The sequence below is a fragment of the Anser anser genome (assembly GCF_964211835.1).
Source record: "Anser anser genome assembly, chromosome: 3".
NCBI classification, from domain to species: domain Eukaryota; kingdom Metazoa; phylum Chordata; class Aves; order Anseriformes; family Anatidae; genus Anser; species Anser anser.
The window spans coordinates 95577379-95599814 of record NC_139722.1 but is presented as its reverse complement, the minus strand read 5'-3'; the positions used below and the strand labels follow the sequence as shown (position 1 = coordinate 95599814).

General features: G+C 37.2%; 2 protein-coding genes across 4 annotated transcripts in view; one reads left to right on the top strand and one right to left on the bottom strand.

Annotated features, from left to right (window-relative positions):
- LOC310896496 (uncharacterized protein) overlaps positions 1 to 22436 on the bottom strand; it is a 236864-nt gene that overhangs the window by 13253 nt on the left and 201175 nt on the right. The gene's annotated exons all lie outside the window — the stretch shown is intronic.
- LOC310896494 (uncharacterized protein) overlaps positions 1 to 22436 on the top strand; it is a 175842-nt gene that overhangs the window by 148373 nt on the left and 5033 nt on the right. The window contains exon 4 of one of the 2 annotated variants that reach the window (XR_014581538.1): positions 1730 to 21963. The gene's annotated coding sequence lies outside the window, so the exon portion shown is untranslated. Of the gene's footprint in view, positions 1 to 1729; positions 21964 to 22436 lie in introns of those variants that run through there. The other variant, XM_083828837.1, reaches the window with a different exon arrangement.

Genomic DNA, 22436 nt, shown 5'->3' with positions numbered 1-22436 from the left:
TAGTTCAAGTTTGGTGTTTTTTAAATATTTTAAGGATATATCATGTCATAGAATGCCAGATACTGCATTCCTTCACACTATGGAAATCATTGCTTCTTTCTGTTAGGCAGCAAAATTTTGTTATAAATCTATTCAGGTTTACTTTCCCTGGAAAAAAAAAAAATGGGGCCTTTATATTACAAAACATTTCCTCATCCAGAGCTTATTGACGCCTACCAGATCAAGTTTTAGGCAAACACAGGATTTTTACCAGGGATTTATCAGTCATTAATTTTGATCTAGAGATTCTCTTTTTTTTCTAAGAACTATTTTTCAATGTCAGGCCTTTTTCGGACACAGTCAGGCTTTTTTGAACATAATGGAACAATGACATAACCTTCATTGTAACATCTCAAATGCAACAATATAATACATTTGCTTAAGTCTGGGAGAAGGAAACCAAACCAATTTATTATAGCCTGTTGATTCACACTCACATGCTGTGCAGTTCGTGTGAAGGCCCCATTTACTTTTTCACATGAACTGCCACAGCATGGTTTAAATAGAGATTTCTCTAGCAGTGGTGTTAAGGCTCCTCATTAACATCATTTCTGGAGTCACTGGGCCAAGTATATCCCTAGTGCAATTCCACTGATCTCAGTGGGGTTATCCTTGAGATATATTTGGTCCATTGTTTCTACAGAATCTCTTTGTTCTTTTTTGATCTCTTTAAGAATTTTGTTACTTTGAACATTTCTCACATAGCAAGCTATCACATTAAAAACTTCACAACATCTATAAGTAATTTCTTGGGTATTTCTATATGTTTTTATTATGAGATAAGTGATTATATCCAACAACATGTTGCTTGCTTTTTTTTTTTTTTTTTAGTAATCTACACATATATCCCATTTTCCAGGAAAATCAATAAACATACTGTGAGTTTCTCTTCTTGTTTGTTTTTTAAATAATTTCAAAACTTGATGTAACTACGAAAAATCTGATACAGACTGCAGGTACATTTGGAGCTTCTGCCCAGCTCTCTCTTGCAATTTTTGGGAAAAAATAATAATAATAGAACTGTAAAACTCCCAGGCCCAATGTATTCTCACCTGAAAAAAAAAAAAAAGTTTGTTTATTTTTCTGGTGCTTTCTGTCAGTAATGAATGTTTATATTCATGGTTTTGTTTTGTTTTGTTTTGTTTTACTTCTAGAAAAAATTATGAACAACTTTAAGAGAAAAATCAAATCACAAAATTCTGCATGAGTTAGGTGTGTAGTTAATGACCATTCTGTACATTATGCATATAAATGTGATTTACATGATTTAGATTTTTGTTCAGAAGAAAGAAGAGTCTTATGAGGGAAGATCACATAACAAAGTAAAACGGTCCGTAGCTTAAGTCGTGGGTAAATGGAAAATACATCTCATTCTCAAAACACCATCTCATATTCCTTTCTGTATATTACTGCAGGTTTGCACAGGCGTTTGGTGGCCACATTAATCTATATTAATTTTTTCCAGGAAACTATTAACACATGAACCTCTTTATTTGACTTTGCATTCAAAGAATCTGTCTCTGTCTCTCTCAATTAAATCTCGTTTTCACCAAATCCATAATCAGCAGAGGAAAATGACTTGGACCAGGATCCATGGTTCCCTGAGCTCATACTTATCTTCCTGTCAAGATCTTTTTGTTCTCCAAACTCTTAAAATAATTAAGTCCTAACGTGAGATTGCATTTTTCAGGGAACAGCCTACAGGCTCCAGAGGAATTAAACCCCTGCTTGTTAACTGCTGCTTGAAGAAGAATCATTTGGGTCTGTTGATAACAAATGAGGATGTGCTAGCATGGAATGTTCTGCTGCCCGAATGACTTTTGCTTTACACACAGACGTGCATTCAGGAAAGTGCTACAAGAGAAGTGCACCTGTAAGTTGCATTACTATTCGGATACACGACTGTAATATTTGTGTAAATCTTCCAGTCCGTTTTAGTATGTTATTAACATTCAGGGCAGAATGATACTGCCTCTAAATAAGGATGTGAAAAACTCATTTAAAACTACTCAGTAGCAAAGCTTGTGGTCAAACTGCACACACAGGATTGGTTTATGTTTATAGTGATTTATGTGTTAGACAGAATGGAAAAATGTAATTTAGTTTTATTTAACATCTCTCTCAGAATCCTAAAGACTGCTTTCAGATGAATTAGGTGCTGGTAAGTATAGTGACTGTGTAGGCAAACATTAACAGCCAAGCTTCAGTCAGGAACAGCCTTGCATGTTATATTATGTGTTAAGAAAGTGGATGTTAGTTACAAACGTGAAGTTGTCTCTGTGCTCTTTTCAAAAGTGCAGTGTGATCATTTATCTACAAATCACTAGAGCTCAGATAAAGTGCTGAAGGCCTCATCTGAAAGCTGGTGCTTTCAGGCAACACCTGGTACATCACTGAAATGTTTGCATTATACTGCTCCAATCTCAGCATGTTATTCATGTCTTCCAGGTCCGCAGATCATTGAGACCAAGTAGAAACCTATTGAGCCATGTTTTAATTCTGATCTTTATACACGGAGTGATCCATGAACAACACAAAGTTCAAAACTGAGGCATTAACCTGTAGCTCTATATTTCTTGATTAGCTCCTTGAATTTCCTTATATAAGTATCACAGATTTTACAGACTTACATGAAATCTTGATTTTGTGTCATGTAAATCTGGTCTTGTGCGACACAGTAGAGCCTCCTGAAGCAAGAATACAAGAAACGGGACATAGAGCTTCTGCTCTGTGGTTAGAGACACTCTGCTGAGCATACCATCCTTGGGATGCACATCTTGCAAAATGCAGCACAGACCTGGAGAGTTGGGGTGCCATTTTTACATGGTCAGAGCGTTCTTGGGGACTAACAGCATCTCTTCCCCACCTCAAGCCTCAGGGCAACCAAGTACTCATTGCAAACTAAGAGCACCTGGCACCTTTCACAAACAAACAAACAAACAAAAAACTTTGCATGCATGTCCTGGAATAACATTTCCACCTGGCATATATTCTTGTAGCACTATGGCTAGGTCTGCATTGTGCTCCTAAGGGACCTCCTCCAGAGGGTGGTGCAGATGGGACCTCTTCATTGCCCTCACTGCAAGCCTTCAAAGAACTCCTGAGGACTGTGGGGCCATCACAACTTCACCATCCTTTGGTGCAAGTGGGGAAGGGTATCTTGAATGGCTTTTCACCATCTGGGGTAATGATTTTTGTTGATACCCAAGATCTACATTGCAAGGGCAAAAACACCTTTCAGCTCCAGGATGATACTATGGGAGAGCTTAAATGCAAACAAATTTCTCATACTGGAAGAATAAGAAAACGTGTTAATATTTTTTCCTACTCTTTTTTAGCTCAGGGGCCTCTCCTTAGAGTATAAAGCCTCAGATACATCAGCATTACAAAGAATGTCCAGCTCTGAACTGTGTTGTAACAAACCCACTCAGGGCACTGGTAAAATCTGCTCTCCAGCTAAATAAAATAAGATGAAATGAAAAATGCCTCATAAACTTTTGTGTTTAATTTTGTTTGCAGAAATTCAATGTGCAGAATCAGGCACGGCCATTTTAACAACTCTGGATCCACTGTCAACTGAAGGACACTTGGATGAAGTACTGGAAATTATTTTAGTATTTTCAGTAAGAATCACTAACAGTGATGAGTAACTTCCTGGCTATTAAGTGCATCAGGCAACGCACATTGTTCCTCAACCTGATAAACTCCTAGCAGGGAACTTCCCTTCCCTGTGGTTGCTGCTCTGCCCTGGGCTTTTGTCTCTTCAGATCAGGCAGCTCTGTATAATCTAGACAGTCAAACATTGAGCAATCAGTACCACCATGGCTGTGTTTTTAATGAGAAAAGCAGTTAAATAAATGGAATGTCATTAAGACATACGACTGTTTTGGAGATGATGCCAGCAGTATAACAGAAAGTTACTTTAAAATATTACTTGCTATACATTTATTTTTAATGCATAAGAAATTATAGAAACAAACCACTTTAACTAGCTGAAGAAATGGAGACTCTTTGTACACACTATTTCAAATCCCAGTAGTATTTCAGCCTCTTGGAGTTGTCTCTTGAACTGTCAAAGAGGGATCTGGACAGTCTCTCAGTGTCTCTGACTATTAAATCCTTAAGTGACATATCTATATGCTTAAGGACTAGGGTCAGCTTGCAGATAGAAACATACCAATGTAAAAAAAAAAAAAATGGATGGAACAGATTCGTTATTAGAATATTGTCATGAAACCCTTTGCCCTCAGCTGACTGGGTTTGTTCCAAGATTCAGTGTTCACTTTAACATCACATGAAACAAAGTGGTGTGGGCAACTATTCCTGTCATGTGCTTCAGCCATGTTTTTTTCATGGTGCCTTGTTCTGAAGCTGTTTAGCTCAGTGCATTCAAAATTCACTCCCAAACCTGCTGTACCATTTCTGCTGCAGCAATCAAGATCTAAAGACACTTTAACCTAACAAGAAGCAAGGAGAGCTGTTAAAGCCTTGCCAACAAAAGTAATACTTCTTTTGCTGTGCTTTTCTTGTTTTGGGCCTGCAGTGACATTTTCCCATTTAAAAAGGATAAACAGTATTTGTGTCTCATGTCAGTCACACTTTTATTAATAAACAAGTTTTTGAATTTCTAGCTGTTACTCCACCTAGGGGGTATTGCCTGCTTCCCCAAGTGAAATGAAGATCATCCCCTTTTCTTGAAATCAACCATTAGCTGCTGGCAATTCACAGGACCCCACTTCTACAAAGGACTGACCACCCACTACCAGACAGAGAACACTGAAGAAATGGTAAAGAAGGAGGTTTTGGCTATTAGCAGAGGCCTCAGACCTGCTTTTTTTTTTTTTAATTTTATTTGTTTCCCTATTTTGAAAATAGATAGAAGCTAATTAGGCTCATCAGTTTTCACAGTATGAACACCAGTTAAATATTATTTAGTTGTCTTTCTTAGCAAATCTGGATAAATGTTTTTAAACAGGGTAACGCAGACAACGGGACAGACTCTGTTACGAGTCATCACTTTCGTTCTCAGCCAAAGTTCTGTATTTCTCAGCTTTTCAGCATCCTAGATATATCCCCCATGGAGACCACACTGGTGATACCATTATTGCCGGTTTCACCCAAGAAATTTAGTGCTTTTCTTTAAGGGGGAACTGAAACTCAAACAAAAACTTCCCAGATATCCAAGGACAAGTCAAATGGCTGAAGCTGTTTGCTTGTTTGTGCAGCTGCAAGGAAGACACACTTCAGGGAAAGACAATCAAAATTATAATATAATAGGTAATTTATCATTGTATTGTAATTAAATGCAGCATCATAACGTGCAAGCAATACTGTAAATTAGATAGTACCGGATAAGAGACTGGTTTATTATTTTCAGCATAGATAACTAAAGTTCCCCAGGCATCTGATTCCCATGAGGTGCCAAATGAAGCAAGGTGTTAATTCAATCTCATATCCTCTCTGTTTTTCCAGGAAGTTCAAAATAGCTCCACAGGGACTTTTCAGACAGGCACAATTTTAATAGTTTGCAAATGCATAGGTTCCCTTTGCCTTATCCATAACAACAATCGCTAAAGGAAGAGAGTTGTTTAGATTTCTTGTAGGCAACATATCTTTTGGAATATGGTTAGGATATCTAGCGCTGAATAATTTTGCATATTATGACATCTACCACTGAAATAAGATGGTTAATATTAGGAGTGGCAGCCACCACAATGTAATCTAATATATTTTTAAAACAGGATGAATCCACCATCTTGCAAGCCTACTGACCTGTGGGGATAAAAAAGCATCAAAACAATCTTTAATTGTTTCTTATCGTACACCCATTGAAGGAACAATTTGTTCCCTGCCTTTGGAGGAAAATAAATAAATAAATAAATAAATAAATGTAGTTTTGCTAGAAAAAGTCCATCAGAATTCTTTGTCTCTGGGAAAAAAACTTGCAGAAGATGGTACTTTTTGACAGTTCTTCACCAATTGGGAAACCCCAGGAAAGAATGTGCAAAGAATGTTAAAGCATTTTCTTCATGCTAAATTTGAATTGCATCAAAAAATGTGATTGACATGCATTGCAAGTGGGAAGAATTAAGTACAGCTGAACTTCAAATAATGTGTCCAACTTTAGACCAGACATGGTACTGCAGAAGGTATTGCACAGCTTCCATTGATATACATACTTTGCTAAAGGCAAAAGCCACAGACGGTTCAGCTGGTGGAGGGATTTATCATATTCTTTACTTGAATGGGAATTTTTAAGAGATTGAAAATTAATCAGTTAGAGGTGATAACCACAGAAGGGATTTACAGGTATACTGATTCACCAAGCTCCAGTTAGGTGCCAAGGCTGCATGGGGAGAGTCCGGCACATAAAAATCGGCTTTGCAAAGGCTGACATAGTGCCTGGATAGCCACTAAAGCCAGGTAACAGGAAATGTTGAGCACAAAATTCCAGCTTTCTCTGGAGTTGTATTGTATTTATACTCCTCGCCTGGCTTGGAGTGGCACATAAGGAGGAATACCAAGCAAAGAAGTGTGTGAATGAGACATTAAAGTAAGGTTTACTTGGAAGGAGAATGCTAGGGGTCTATTCCATGCTTGGCTTAGCATAAGTAGAGAACTGTTAATCAGAGCAGTCTGAAATATTCATCTCTCCCCTTCCAGGCAAATTCCGTAACCTTAAGGCCAATGGTTTAACAAGAATTTAATTACTCCATTCAAAATGAAACAGTTTCCACAGAAATATTCGGAGGCTCCTCTCATCGCAGAATTCCCCAAGGCATCCTCCAGAAATTTTTGGAGAGAGATTTTTAAGCCAGAATTCTGTTGGACAAAGGGAGGAGAAGAAAACAGGTTTTTCAAGTCCCAAGGGAATGATATAACTGCTGAGGTGTTGGGTGAAAGCATGAAAGCAAGAACAAAAGCCAGTATGTGAAGAACAGTCGAGAACTCCATGAATCTTCAGATCTAAATTTTTCCTGGAACACATGGCAGACTGAAATATGGGGACCACAGTCCCAAGGGCTCCTCTGAGACTCGTTGTGGAATAAAATTTTGAATAGAGATTGTTTTAGCTCTACTTCCTTTATTTTTCCCCCTTTTCTGCTTGTTTTTTACAGTTTTCAAACTATTTTTGCTTGTTGCTCTTTGTTGTAAACTCTCAGCCAGCACTTGGTTTTCTTCTCAAAACTGTATGTGTTATTGCAGGTGACCAGTACCAGATCATGAATAGAGTCATTACCAGAATTTCTTTACATCTCTTGTGATTGTCTAGTTGTTGAGTTTTTGTTATCTACAAAATTCTCCTGTTTTACAGAGATCCTGCAGAATTTGGAAAAAAAAAAAAAATATGATAAAAGAGGATGAGATTTCTGTAGGATTTCTCACAACAATCTTACAAAAAAAGACAGAGGCCTTGCTTTGGAAACCAATGGTGGAATTGTTTATATCCAGGGCAATCCCGACAGGTATTTGTCGTAACTACATTTTAAAAACTTCTCCTCAGAGAAACTCCACAACCTGCCCAGGAGCTTGCCAGAGCGACAGAGAGACTGGAAAATATGAACCCTTAGAGGAGTCTAATTTCCAGAAGACACATGCTCAGGCCTCCGTAAAAGATCAGAGGCTTCTTTTCAGGTCCCCTTCAACTGGCCAGTGGCTTTACAGAACCATTGGTTTCCAAAATCACATCTATAAATGAACTCTCTACATCAAATAACTTGCTGTTGAGTTAGATTGCATATGCTACAGATGGAAAAAATCCTCATATGACCAACAAGGCACAAGCAAGTGGACTGAGTTTTGGAGTTAGCAATCAGTTCATCATTACTCTGATTTCTCTCTACAGTTCCTGGCTTTTGCTGTGGCTTGATTGCGGAGGTGGGGCAAGTTCCTTCACTCTGGCCCTTTCTGACTCTTGACTGTTCTTTTGTGGTTTGATGGGAGTGTCACAAAAGTATATTTTGAGGAAGAGGCCAAAGAAAACTCTCAGCAAAATAGGAATGGATTAAAATACTGAGACTGGAGTGGAAGTAGGACACAGGGCACTTTTTTCACTGGGTGCTGAAGAAGCATAATGAAAACAATGGATCAGTAATTTTCACATGGCCTCTGATGTCATGGTAATTGTGTCACCATTGCTAGCCATTGTTCAACCTTACCACCAGCTATTCTCTGACAGCAGAGCAGGCCCCAGTGCACCAGGGCAGGGGAAGGTTAGAAGATGTACACAGAGTTCCCTCTAGTCTGGCAGGGAGGCATGTCCTGGCCACAGAGGACAGGGAAGTACCACAAGAATCAGTTAGCCACTCATTTTTGGTGGAAAGAGGAATTTCTGGGATCATGGTGTTCTCCTGGGACAGGAAAGCAGCAGCAGCTCCAGGATTATGAATAGAGAAAAGGGACAGAGAAATGGCTGCTTTATAAATGTAAATAATGTAAAATCAATAACTTACTTACACAAAGTAACTTGGCACAAAGGAAGCCTGGACAAAGCTGGAAAGTGACCAAGACATGTCACAAATCACAGGAGAGTGAAAAGAGAGAAGCAGTCCTGCAGGCTGCAGTGAGTTATACCAAATAAAAAATCTGTATCTAATGCTGAAGTTGAAAAGATGGCTGCAAATGGATTTCTAGAGAAGCTAGGCAAGATTTGAATAATGAACAAGGAAAAGATCATTGGGTATCAATTTAGGTGTCCAGGTGGTACCTCTGTTGTCACACACATTCTCACACTTTTGCGTCACAGTACAAGGGTCTAGTATTTTTGCATGAGCCTTTTTCACCCTGGGTAATTTCTTTTTCAGAGCTCAAAAATATCAGGCAAGTTGCATCACGTATTCTTGTTTCTCTTACGGCCAGTGAAGCAAGCTACTGTAAATTGTGGGTACCAAGCCAAAGTTTCAGTAGCTTTACAATGTATTTTTTTAACATTGTTATGTGGCATCTTCTTGTAAATGTAAAGTGCTACAGATTGTTGTCCAGCTGGAAAGTCACTGTTCTCAGCCAAAATAAAATAGTTAAGTAACTCAGTGGTAGCAGGAATGAGTGTCTGTGAATTTCATGGACTGGTGACTGCGGCATCTTGCCAGGCGCAAACAGCTTGTGAAATAAGAACATTATCTGTAGGAAGCATAATGTAAATTCTTTACTGTTGCTTACAGCCTTTTTTTTTCAAAGGCAAAAAGTTGCTAACGCTGAGCTTGGTTACTATTCTGCACTTTAGAGTTGTAACTACTGCCTCTTTCATGGTATTAGAAGATAGGTTAAATAAAAAGTAATACTTTTGTGTAATATTTATTTCAATGCAGATACTAAATTTGGAGGAGGTGAGTCAACTGGAGTTTATTTCTAATAGTGTAAATGTTTCTTTTCCCAAGGTCTGAAGTAGTTGAAAAAGATCTAAGTTTAAATTATTGACGCTGTTAAATATCATCAAGTTTCTAATATTCAAAAACAGACTTCCCAGATAGAGAGGAATGTTGGAAAAAGGAAAACAACAAATTTCCTGACTACTCTGTAAAAATTGAAGCAGAAAAGCCACTTTGGGTTGCCTTAATTATTGTAGGAACCAAATAGTCTGGAAAAGTTCATTTCATGTCTAACAAAGTTAGACAAAAAGTTCCTATCATCCAAAATGCTAAATCTTCAAATATTTTTTTTTTTACTGTGAGAATTACAAATGAAGATGAATTCCAAATGAAAAATTGTTAATAAAAAAAAAAAAAAAAAAGGACTAAACATTTTTATTTTTTTTAACTGGTTAACATTTACTTTTTTGCATTAACAGTAAGTTAAAACAGAAATGATCTCATGGTGTGTTTCAGTTCACCAGTTTCAAATTTTTTCTTAGAAAAAAAGAAAATCACCTAAAATTATTGGATCTACTGAAGAGTACAGTCTGTCAGAAACAGCAGAGCACTCAATCATATATTTAATTTGAAACATGTGAGAAGGCCTACTGATTTCTTTAGGATTTACAATTAATCAGGAATAATTCTTAAAGCTACCGCTTCATACAAACTAAACTTGCTAGTGAATATGCATTTCAGACTCATTAATTCCATTTTCCTTCATAAATAGGTCTAATTTCTTTGCTAAACCTGTAAGGAACTCTTTTCTTCAGGGAAAAAAAAAAAAAGTGATTTTAAAATGGAACCTTTTTTAAAAATAATAATAGCAACAACAAGAACAATAACAACAAATAAGGAGAAAAAGGTGTTTTTGTTAAAGAAATATCTCAAACTTGCAGTCCAAGAGTCTGGCATTGCAAATAACTTGAAAGTATTTTTTCTTGGGTGAGCTTAAATAAACAATTCCCTGTGGGTTCTCAGAGGATGACTTGTTTTATTTGAAGTCTTTTTTATTTTGAGATTTTTTTTTTCCCTTAGTAAACTGTGTAAATGACTCTTTATTGAAATGTGTTTTTCAAAATAGTACAGTTAAATGCAGACCAGTAAGTTCTCTTCTTGGTCCTTCACATCTTTCCTGCTAGTGACAAGCAGCAATTCCTTGGGTGTACAAAATAGAAATAAAGTCTGTTGCAATCTTTCTTGAGCAACATGAGCTGTACTTAAACAGGCACTGAATATACTGACAAGAATAAAATTAAATATATATATGTTAATAGAAAGAAACCAATCATTCAACAGAAGCTTAAATCTTGATCCAGCTGCCCAGAGACTAGAAAAAAAATAATTGTTTATGCAGTAAAATTAGTAACTTCAAATATTTCATGGCTAAAAAAGAAACCAGAAGAAATGCATGTATAAAGGCACTCTTTTTTGTCATTGTTTAGCTTCATCTCCTTCTGACCCCCCATGGCATAACATTACATTCCAGGAAAACAGCTGTTTTCACTCTTTCCACTTGCTCCGATATTCCCATACTTCTGATATTTTGTTTCCACTGATGCAAGAAAGAAAGAAAAAAAAATAAAGAAGGAAAAAAAAAAACCAATTACATCTAAAATTACACAGGCAAGGAGCTAACAATATTAAACAAGAAATGCACAGCTTTTGTTGCCCCACATCAGAACCTTATTCAGGCTGCAGGGCTTATAAGAGTTAAAAGCAAAGCTTCTTGCACCCCTCTTGGAATACTTAGACGAAAATAGGTGGTGTGGAATGTGCACTGCAAATTCCTCAGATTCACCATACACTACCTATACTGTCAGGCAGGCCATACCTCCTCTTAGAGTCTCACTCCAGCCTTTCCCTTATTATTGTCATGAGTACGACAAGGAAGGAGTCACTTTGGCTCTTCCTTTCATTCAGATACATCGTGGCACACTGACCTTACTTGCTTTTGGGAAAGAGTGGCTACTGCCACTTTGAGACTAGTTGCCCTTTCTTTTAGTTATAACACAAAACGCATAACCCCGATTTCACTTTTAGACAGAAGGATGGCAAATGTCCATGGCCAGCCTCAAAGAATAAAAAATAAGTAAATAAACACGTGAGTCAATTCCCTTAACTCCACCTTCTCTACAGAAGTTTTATATGCATACATATATATATCCTAAAGAATATATATATATATATGTATATATATATACATATATCCTAAAGAAAGGGACTGGCTATAAACTTTAAGAACCTTAAAAATAAAGAGGTGGAAAGTATTTTATCTGCCTTCTGGATTCTGCAGTTTAGAGGAGCTCAAAGTTTTCATATTTATTTTTTTCGTGCAATCACAGAAGTTAGAAATTTCCTTTGCTATTTTAAGAGAAATTGAGATCTTGAGCATTATCTGCTAAAAACACTGTCATGAGACTCAGGTGAAGTAGAACCCAAATCACATGGATGACAAGTAACCCTTCCTCAGACAAATGGAAATTCCCGAGAGCCCTGATAGAGGAGAGACAGAGGAGTCAGCATGAGCTGTGGTCTGACTGGGAAACTTGGACACAACTGGTTTGTCCTGTACTTAGGCAGTGGTTAATCAGAAGCCTGCTTGGGAATTTGTAGTTTTAAGAACTACTTAATATAACATGTAACCTAACAAAAAGGGAACAAATTTATGGGAGAGGGATAGAAAGAGAAAACTGCACATCTGCTCTCAGCGAGCATCCCATTCCCAGACAGATTACTAAAATTTGCTAAACTAGGATGTTAGTTTGTAATTTAGCTTAGTGGTGGACTCGAGGAGCAGAAAGATCAAAGTAGCCTCTCTGAAGATGGTTAGCCCTCTACAGCCTGTGCTGACATGTGGCACAAGGGAACAAGGTTGCTCATACTCAAGTGGTCTCCTTGGATGGAGACATATTTTAGTATAGAAATTTTCCTCTCTGGACAGGGGATTGGGGCGTATGTCCTTGTGTTCCCACAAGCTGCAGGGCAAACACATATGCTTCCTCGGTGGGCCTGGTTTTTCTGAAATAAGGCAGCACGATACTTGCATGATTGTATGTGTGTAATTATTACAGCTGAAACAGAAATTTAAATCAATCCCCCATGTTAAATTTACACAGACAAAGCCATTTTTTGTAGAGCGGCCTTACTCAAAGGAAGCAGGGCTGACAACATTTTACAAAACAGAAATCTTTCATTTGGAATTTTTTCTTGGATTGATTTTTGTTTTGGAACTTCTCTAAACACTATTTAACTTCAAAAATATTCTGACCAAGCTCTACCATATGACATGCTATAAACACAGAATCTACAAGAGCTGCTTTCATTCTTTTCTAAAAGTCAGGCACTTTTATTTGGTGGGGCAGGCTTACATATGTTTCAGTGGATCTAATGCTAGGGAAAAAAGGGATTTGACAATGCGAGCCATGGTAAGTTCTCAATAGGATTTCTGTAGGCACCATTAATACATAAAGCCTTGAGTTCTCACATGGCATTGAGGTATTACTGTGCTAACAGAAAGTAAACTCTGGTTTATAAACTGCACAGAACAGTGAGCTGAATCAGTGGGTGTCATCTGAGGGTGTAAAAAAATAAATAAAAAATTAAAAAAAGGCATGAAGCAATAACTAATCACAGAACAGAATTAAAACAGGGATCTATTTTCCATAAAGCCCCCAAGGAATTTCTACAGACTCATCAGTATGAGCTTTGTTGTGGCTAGCAAACGTTAGTGTGTCCTCATCCTAATCCCATTCGTGCCTAAAGTAAATGGGGACCAATGTCAAAAATCCTCCATATATGGCCTCTGCTGACCCTACAGATGTGGGCTTGCTCCCTTCTGAGGTGCTCACAGCCTCTTAACCTTCTCATTGTGCAGCAGGAACTCAGCTGTCTTTGCTGGTGTATCTTAAAGCACAATCTCACCTGCAGAAGTTGAGGAGTGAGTGGGAAAACTTACTGAGCTCCCTTTTACCCTTAGAAGGCTTTTCTTACCTGAGGCCTTGTGCTGGCTACCTGGCTTTTTTTTTTCCTGTGTGGCAGGCATGGGAGTCCTGTAAGCACAGTCAGCAGCCTCCCCAGGCTACAGAACAGGGAGAAATAGCTGCAGAGCATCCTCTGCCTTTACATGAACCAGAGCTATTTACAGAGCCAAGTTTCTGAAAACAATAAGCCCCATGGAAAACCTTACTTTCCGTTCCTTGTGAAATATTTCCATAGTTAGTGCCTATCAATCATACATTAGCTCTATTCAGAGGTTAAAGAGGGTGGCCAGTTATGCGGTTTTATACTGTTTGGTTTTGTGGTATTATAAAGTTTTCATCATGAATCCACAGTGACTCTGCTTGTACTTTTAGAGAGGTGTAAAAATTATGTCAGAGTACTGTTTTCTTTGCTTTTTATTCCCATCACCCAGGAAGCTTCTAAGGTAAAGCCGTTTCGATCCTAACCCCTCTCTCAGACCATTTGGGCTATCGTCACCATACCTTACTGTTACTCATTCTACACCCTTCCCTTTTTGGGGGGATGTAGGGTAATCACATATTCCAGTGGCCAGTTCCTCAGGAACTCCTATAGACACAGGTTTTTAATTAAAAGTAGAATAACTTAGGAGTATTTCTGAGTGCTGCTGAATTCTCAAAAATCAGTCACATATTAGGATGTTTCACCAAACACTTTTAGATACAAAGCTACTTCCAAATTCTGAACAAACAGCTCTGCTCATGAAAAAAAAGACTCCGGACAACTTTGCCACAGCATATAAATAACAATATGAGTTTCCATATTTTTGAAGTCCTGAAATACTACTGTGAAAATGAAGTTCTGGGATATGTCAGAGAGTAGAAGTTTGTCTATTATTTCTACTGCAGATGATACAGCACCAAATTTAATATTGAAAGATTTTTATTTTTTTTTTCTTAAAAGAGTGGTTATTTTGTCACAGCATTTGCGTAAAGAAGCAGTGACAAATTTTCATCGCTTCTGGTTCTACTGCCCCATGTGGATTAGTGCACTTCCCACTCCTTGACACACACTATACTGTTACCAAAGCTTTAAGCATAAACAAAACCTTTCTGAAACTGGGACATCTCAAGACTAAAGTAATTTAATTTAAGTGACTGATTATGAATTCCCCTTTTTTAATACAGTGAAATGGGATTTGGTAAAGGAAAAACACCACTCACTAGTGCTCAGATAAAAGAAAAAACAAGTTTTCTTATCCACAGCTAGCTAGATAAATACAATGAGACAAATTGCATACTTGCACAATATCCGGATCGTATGGAATGGATTTCTAGCTCTATTAAAAAAACTTTAGAATTGAGAAAAGGACTTGGTCTGGAATAACTGATATCACCAATTGCTCTTTAAGAGCATAGATTGTTTCCAGGAAAGATTTGAAGTCTTTTTTTGTTTGCTTTAGTGGAAAGTTCATAAAGAAAAATTGATATTCCTAAACAGCGTCTCCTGAGGATGAAAAAAAAAAGATAGAACACAGAATTAATGAAACTGTCATATTTATGTTAACACTTAATAAGGCCCCATAGAAACTAATATAAAACATTTGGTGACTTGATATAGAATATATGCTTTGCATAGTTTTTTGTGATTTTTTTTTTAAAGGTTCCTGCTTCCTATGCACCAACTGTAATCTTATTTATTAAATTCTGCAGGATGTTTCAAAACCTCAACACAGTATTTTCTTAGATCATTTTTATCTAAAATTTTATTAGTTTATACAGAAAATGGTTGGTTCTATATTTTTCCTTTTTTTAAAGGGAGTTTTTCCATTTCCAAAGGCTATGGGCTACGGGCCCTTCTTAAAGAGCCTCAGTAGTATCAAGTACTTGTAACTCCACCTGAATTAACTGAAGAAATATGTAGGATTGGCTCTAACAACAGCTCCGTATACAATGCCACATGAGGCACAGATGCAAAACCCCACCATTTAAATATATCTGGTATGTTTATGGTTGTTAATATAGTATAGCTTCATTTGCTTTTATAACTATCTGTATTTCTGATATTTCATGAAAATGATGCTGGCATTCATTGGGAATGATCATATTACTTGTGTCTCAGAGATCCAAGTAACAGAAAAACAAATACAAGTAAAACCATGCTTCTAACCATCGCTTAGTTACTATTACAGTGTTTCTTAGGAATACTGGGAAAATAAAACTTTTTAGCATATTTAAACAGTTTTCTTGGTAGTACTGCTCTGTCTCTCTGCAACTGGAAAATCAGTTTACCTCGAGCTGAAAATGTCAGCCAACTGGAAGAAAATAAGTATTTGCTTAATGAAAAATCTTAAAATTTTGCTGTTGAGTCTCTACAGGAGTTTAACCTCTTCTACTTAATGTGGATACATTTACCCACAGTAACAGCAGGCTATGGGCAGATCTAAAAACACAAGACAACCTCTGTTCTGGACATTGTGCTACAGGGCATCTCTGTGTTGTACAACGGACCTTGATGCAGAATTTGTTCTAGCTAGTTCCACACCTATAAATAGTTTGACAGCATCAGAAGGGAACTGTACTAAAGCTAATTAATACTGCTGAGAACTGCTCATGTAACCATCACCCTTCAGAGACCTGAGCTTAGTGTTGCCCCTCACAATCTGGCTGATGTACGGGGAGCAGCAAATGGGGAAGGAAGGGTCCCACAGAAGATGTTTTCATCATAAATATTTTTTCCCAAACATGAGGAGACAAGATGGTCAAGCATGGTGGAACTGACAGAATATACTGAGGAAGAATTTTATACCTTTTTAAAAGCTGCAACAACTTTCTCCCAGTTCATTAGGGAGAGGTGCTGGAGGAATTCACCTAGAGGGAAGAGGCCTTCCATATGAGTAAATCCTGCTGCTTTCTGTAGAAGATCCACGTTCACACAACCTCCCTGTAGTCCATACCTATGGATGCTCTTGTTTTTCTCACAGGTGACTCCCAAAGATGTAATTCTGGCCATGTTAAAAATAATGGAAATTTGGTAGATGACAATTTGGAGCAGATAGGACCAGTGGAGAGTCTTGTGCCTTCCTCACTTGAACAGACCTGCGTCATCGCTTCCTCTTGCATATTAATATTAATTTAAATTCCACTGACTGAAGTATTATGATAAAGATAAAATGCCCTCTCACAGGAGTTTTCATAAACATGGAAGCAAAAATGTCTTAAACTCTCTAAAAAAAAGTAAAAAGTAGATTTTATGTACTCTTTTTGCAGTTTTGAGTATAACATTTCACTGTATATTTTGGGCAGAAACGATTCCCATATTTCTTTAGAATCAAGAGTCCCAGATCATGAGTGTGACTAATCTTTTATCTCAGTTTAAGATGGTTTATCAGCTACTGGATCTGCCACTTCTTCAGTCACCTTGTCAAGAACCAGTTACTGATCCCACATCACATTAATGGAATTTATGAGAGGAGGAGCAAAGAAAATAATAATTCCAGATCTTGAGGGAAAGAAGAAGACATTTGTCTGAAAGGCTGGCTTTATTTTTGCAATGGCAGCTGCTTGGAACTGTTGACAGATTGGGAGTGTTGGAAATTGTCCCAGGCCACATGGATTAGTGATCTGGGTTCAGGTGAAGTGGTCAAAGGTGCTTTATAAATGCCATTTCCCACAGAACTATCACCACTACTAGTGGTATAGGTAACAGAGTTATTTTTATAACATGTATATGAGTTATTTCGGATAAGTCCCACATAGTTGAGGAGTAGGTACTTTTCTATTATCTTCCTCCCCTTCTGCTGCAGCAATTGCAGTAATCTGACACATTCCTACTACCTCTCCTAATTGAATTAGGATGGGCTGAAGGCAAGATATCTGGGGAGGGTAGTAAAGAAGCAGCTTTTAGTCAATAAATCACTTTCAATCTTTTTCTCTCTGTTATTTCCTGTGACCTGAATACATTGATCAGATTCATGGCCATGTTGTAAGGAATTTTTTTAAGGAACAGAAATGAATCATCCAAGCAAGAACTGGAAAGGGGACAAAGAGTTTCATCTCTTCGTGAGAATGTGAAGCTTTCATTTCTTGCACTCTACTGCATTTAATTTACATTTTCATGCATGTTTCCACAGAACAAGTAAATTTTAATTTAATTTTAAATGGAAATAATGGAAATAGAAAAATATTTCTCCATGCATAGATACACATGAAATATACAATGTAGTCAACTGAATACAATATAGAAAGCAAAACTGTTGAAGACACATACTTTCAACAGTCCACTTAGATTGAAGACACCCCCTCAACTCTCTTGCGTGATGACTGCAAAGGCATGTCCATTCCTGCAGTCTCCCCCTGTTCCCTGATGGTCTGAAGCACATCTCAGAAGCACAGCTCAAAGCCTCTTCTGGCTCATTACCCTCCACTTGTGCCAAAATCCTTGGAAATGCTTGGCAGAAAGCTCTGTCAAGCACAGTCCTTCCCTACACAGGTAACAGAGCTTCTTTTGTGAATAATTGCTTGTGAATAGGTGTGTGACACAGCACAGAGCAAATCAAAAGGCTTTTATATATATATATATTGTTTGCATCAGGCCGCTTCGGAGTCATGTATTCATAAGGCAGCAATGTTCTGGAAAGAGCTCATAGATCAGCTGTTGAACTGAGAAGAACTGAATTTTCACACAACTGTAATGAACAGCTTAGAAAACTTAATTATACATATAATGCATTTGGTTCTTTCTTTCTGTGTATTTTTTTTCACAGCCTAATTTGAAAAGAGTTCAGAAAAATCTTCTGTCTGCTGTTCTAGAATTCAATTTCAAAGCATGTGTCAGCAGAAAGACTGTTGTTTTCAAGTTTTGTTAAGTATGTCCTCCCCTGCTTTTACTACACAGGTGACAAAAATGCTTAAAACCTCAGCCATTATTGTTCCGTTTTGTTAGAAAATACTTCATATGCTATGATGTAACAATTTCTATAGCAACTATTCACTTTTTGGTTCAAAAACTGAAATAAACAGTTGACACATCATATTTCACATACCAGACAAGGTCGTTTTGGCATAATACAGTAATATTAATATACTTTATGGAAATCGAGCAATATTTAAACTGGTACATAAGACATACAGACTACTTTAGGCTAAGCATAATTTGGAGACTAAGACATTTGAAGTATATTAGTTAGCCTCTGTTTAACTGTTGTTAAATACTATACATAATTAAGCTGAATTAATCTAATTAGACGTCCAACTGACAAGGGTTTCCAGTTGACTGAGGTTTTGCAGGGCCCATTTTGTACATGCCAGCAAACATTAACCTTTCCTTTGAGCAGCTGACCCTTAAAAAGATGTCCCACTAAGAGATCATATCATGTACAGTATAGTCTAACCATAATCCTGACCACTGAAAGGTCAAGAATTTCCATCATCTTTCAATGCTAGTAATACCTTAGGGAGTGGTGGTTTTTTTTCTGTTTCCCAAACAAAACCCTGTTTGGTGAGCTTCCTCTTCTTTGTTTCTATATTCTGAATCTTGAATTAATAATTGCATATGCAGTAAAGTCAAAGAAGATCCAGGAAGATATTCTGCACTTCAAACAGGATTTAACTTTTTCCATACAGAATGGTATTGTCAAAGAGTCAAATTCTATACTATTAAGTGGGAATATTGTTCAGTTATGAACAGCAGAATTTGTCCATATATTTGCCCATATGTATGTATGCATGTATATGCATGTAGTAATATTATAAAAATCTGTGTAAAAGTCTATTCTAAAGAATCATTTAGAAATTGAAATCACCAGTTACTTTCTTTACATTCAGGGCACTCAAAATCCTCCCACAAATGGATTTTTATATTGATTTTCAGGGTTACATTCTCAGGCCTCTTTTTAGGTCAAAGAATGTTTGTGTTTCTCATTGGAAAAGGCAAGTCAATTGGGCCAGAAGTACTATGGTGCATTGTTCTCAAGGTACATTAATAGCTTGTCTAATTTCATGAAAGGGTAGACTTCATTTAAACAGAGGTTTCATGGAATTTATGTATTTCAAGCAACAAAACATATCCAGGTAAGGAAATATGATATGTATGGCATATTGGGCACTTAGCTGGGTGCTGGAAACATGGGGGTGTCTTGTTGGCTTAGTCTCTGTTGGTTTTGTTCTTTTGCAGGTCACCTCACTATTTTTACCTTGTTTTCCTATTTCATTTTTAATCTTCCCTTTTTATTTAGTATATCTTTCTGTGAGGGTAAGGATTATATTTAATTATTTGTTTGAACAGTACGTAGCAAGCACTTACATCCCAGTGAAGATCTGTGAACACTCTGATAACTATACAAATCTTACACAATGGTTTCCACTGCTTCTCACTTCAGCCTGTGGTGTTGCATCATATTTGGTGTCAGCAGATGATTAAAACAATTGTTCTTTATTTCCTTAATAAATAGCCCAAGTAAACTGTCTTCCAAATGTGCAATAGCTACAAGGTGATGATCTGTTTGGCAACCAGGCACATGGGACCATGTTCAAAAGCCCTTAACAGCAATCAGCGCTAATTAAATGAAAAAAAAAGGAAAGCAAAAAATGCTGCAATGATATTACCTATAGACTTGAGAAAGGACAAATTAAGATTCATTGAAACTATATTTCTCAGGGTTACTACAAGCAGAAAAAGAAAATACATACTTAGCCATCTTCTCAGGTGGGTACGTAATAATAATGGACTTTATGACTCTTACCTCTGCTCTCAAGACTGTTTTAACAGTTATATAATGTGCACACATTAGGGAGGAGTGTCTGGCATCCCTGTTTTTTGTGTTCTTTCTTCCCCCTTTCTAACGAAATGCCTGAACCTTAGGCTAGAGTCAGGTTTCTTCTTGGCTGTACTCCTTCTGGCCCACAATGCTAGCATTTCTGGCTGCACTTCAAGAGAAAGGGTGGAGAACCAGTTAACCAGGATACCTCAGTGCCTGAGCATTTCACTAACACGTGAAAGATATGGGTTCAAGCATTCTCGGCTTGAAGAAGGCAAAAAACTTCTAATTCCCAGATGTGTTAGTAGACTATTATGCAAAAGGATGGTTACTGAGGCATCCAAGTGCTTGTGTGTTATCACATCTAACTTTGTAGACAATTAAGGTGGAATTTTTATGGCTCTCTGCCTAAGCCTAGACTACAGCAGAGCACTGTGCAGGATAACATACAGGGTTGCCACTTGAGAACAAGCTCTTCCAATCATCCAAGGAGCTTCCAGGTTAAGTGCAGAGATGATATCTGTATCAGATTGTGTTAATTTTGTCCATGCGTAAAAAAATAAAAAAATCACAGAAGACACTAAAACAATAATGTCCAGTAATTGGTTATGATCATTTCAAGGTCATTTCAATCTAGGGATTTTGTTGTCATTGTTATATCATTTTCTAAGTAATGGAGCAATACTTCAGAAAAAGCTGGGATTTGGAAAAGTTAAATTTTAAAAGGATATGACTTACTGATAATTGATTATCTTTATGGCTCACCTTCAATTTTTTTAAACATATTTTGCCTCTACAACATCTACTGTGTATCAGTCAGTGACTAACATAGTTTTACTCCTCCCACAGACAAACAAAATAAAGGAAAGAATTTGTATAAATACAGCCAATATTTCCTTAGAATTATTTCCAAGCTGCAATCATGGTCATTATTGGATAGATAAAAATCCAAGGACATGATTCTGCTACCTTTACCTAGAGCAACAGTTTATTCTGGGAGCAGCATACCAGAGTGGTTGTATCCCTATATTTAAATAAAGCACGTGTTCGAGTGAATCAGGGACCTCAGATGTGAAAGCAAGAGGTGCCACAGATAAGTTTGCATTTGCAACATCCAATTTAGCTATGTGCCTGTGGTCTTCATGTCCTGAAGCCATAACAGAAATAAAAGACTGCTGGCAGACTCCATTGGAAATATGAGAAGGGTGTCCAAAGGCTTACTATTTATTTACACACCTAAACATAAATAATCCCCTCATGCACCACTCTTACCCATAGGCTAAAACACATAGTTTTACAGTAAGGTCATAGTTGTCCTCATGTTTTGGAAACATTATCTGACTTTTAAGGTTTGCAATTCATTTTGTTCCAGCTGTGGATTTATAAATCTCTCCACTTTCGAAGAATTCAAAAGCTTCTTAAGACTAAAGATTGTTTTCATTTGGATATAACAAGTATTAAGCCTGATCTAAAAAATTGCCCATTACAGTGGCTATATATACATCCAAATATACATCCATGTATTTCTCATGAATATTTGAGAACGTGTAACTTGATATTGCAAAGACCGAGGTAATAGAAAAACTGGCAAACAAAAAATTATTTTTCTGAACACAGGTGAGAGGTGTAACAACCTTACATACACTGCTGGAAAGACTAATATTAATACTTATGTTGAAATTCAGTATTGGAGCTTGTTCAGATTTGAAAATGATTACAATAGCTGTTCAATTCAATTTAAATCTCTTCCTTCTACATATCCCTCTTCCAGTCCAACACCAGAATGCAAGAGGAAGTATAGGTTTGCATAAACGATTTCTAAAGCCCAGAAGATGAAGTGCTGTGGACAAGGTCTGGGTAAGCATTCAAACTACTGAATATTTAATATATATAAGGGTCTGATCCTAGCTTGCAATATCTTCTGCATTTTCTCAGGCTATGAGAGTTATAAAGCTGATTTTTTAAGAGCAAACTTGGGAGCTTTTCTTTGCATAGGGATTACCCAGATATAGTGGGGTTGGCTCAGTACGGTGCCCTTCTGCAGCAGTGGTGTTCGTTCAGACAAATGAGTCTCATTAGGATGGCATCTGATCAATTAATTTCTGTCTGATCTAAAAACTTTCATGGACCATACCAACTAAGACATCTTACCAGTCTAATTCTACTGTCATATCAACACAAAGACAAGAAATCTCTTGTCCCTCAAGGAACCCCGAAAGACTTAATCAGAGAATCAAGCCATTTGTTTTGAAGTATCTGACATATTTGAAAAATCAGCCTAGTTTTAGAATGCCCTCCTGACCTTCTTCAAGCTGTTACTTGCTTGGTAG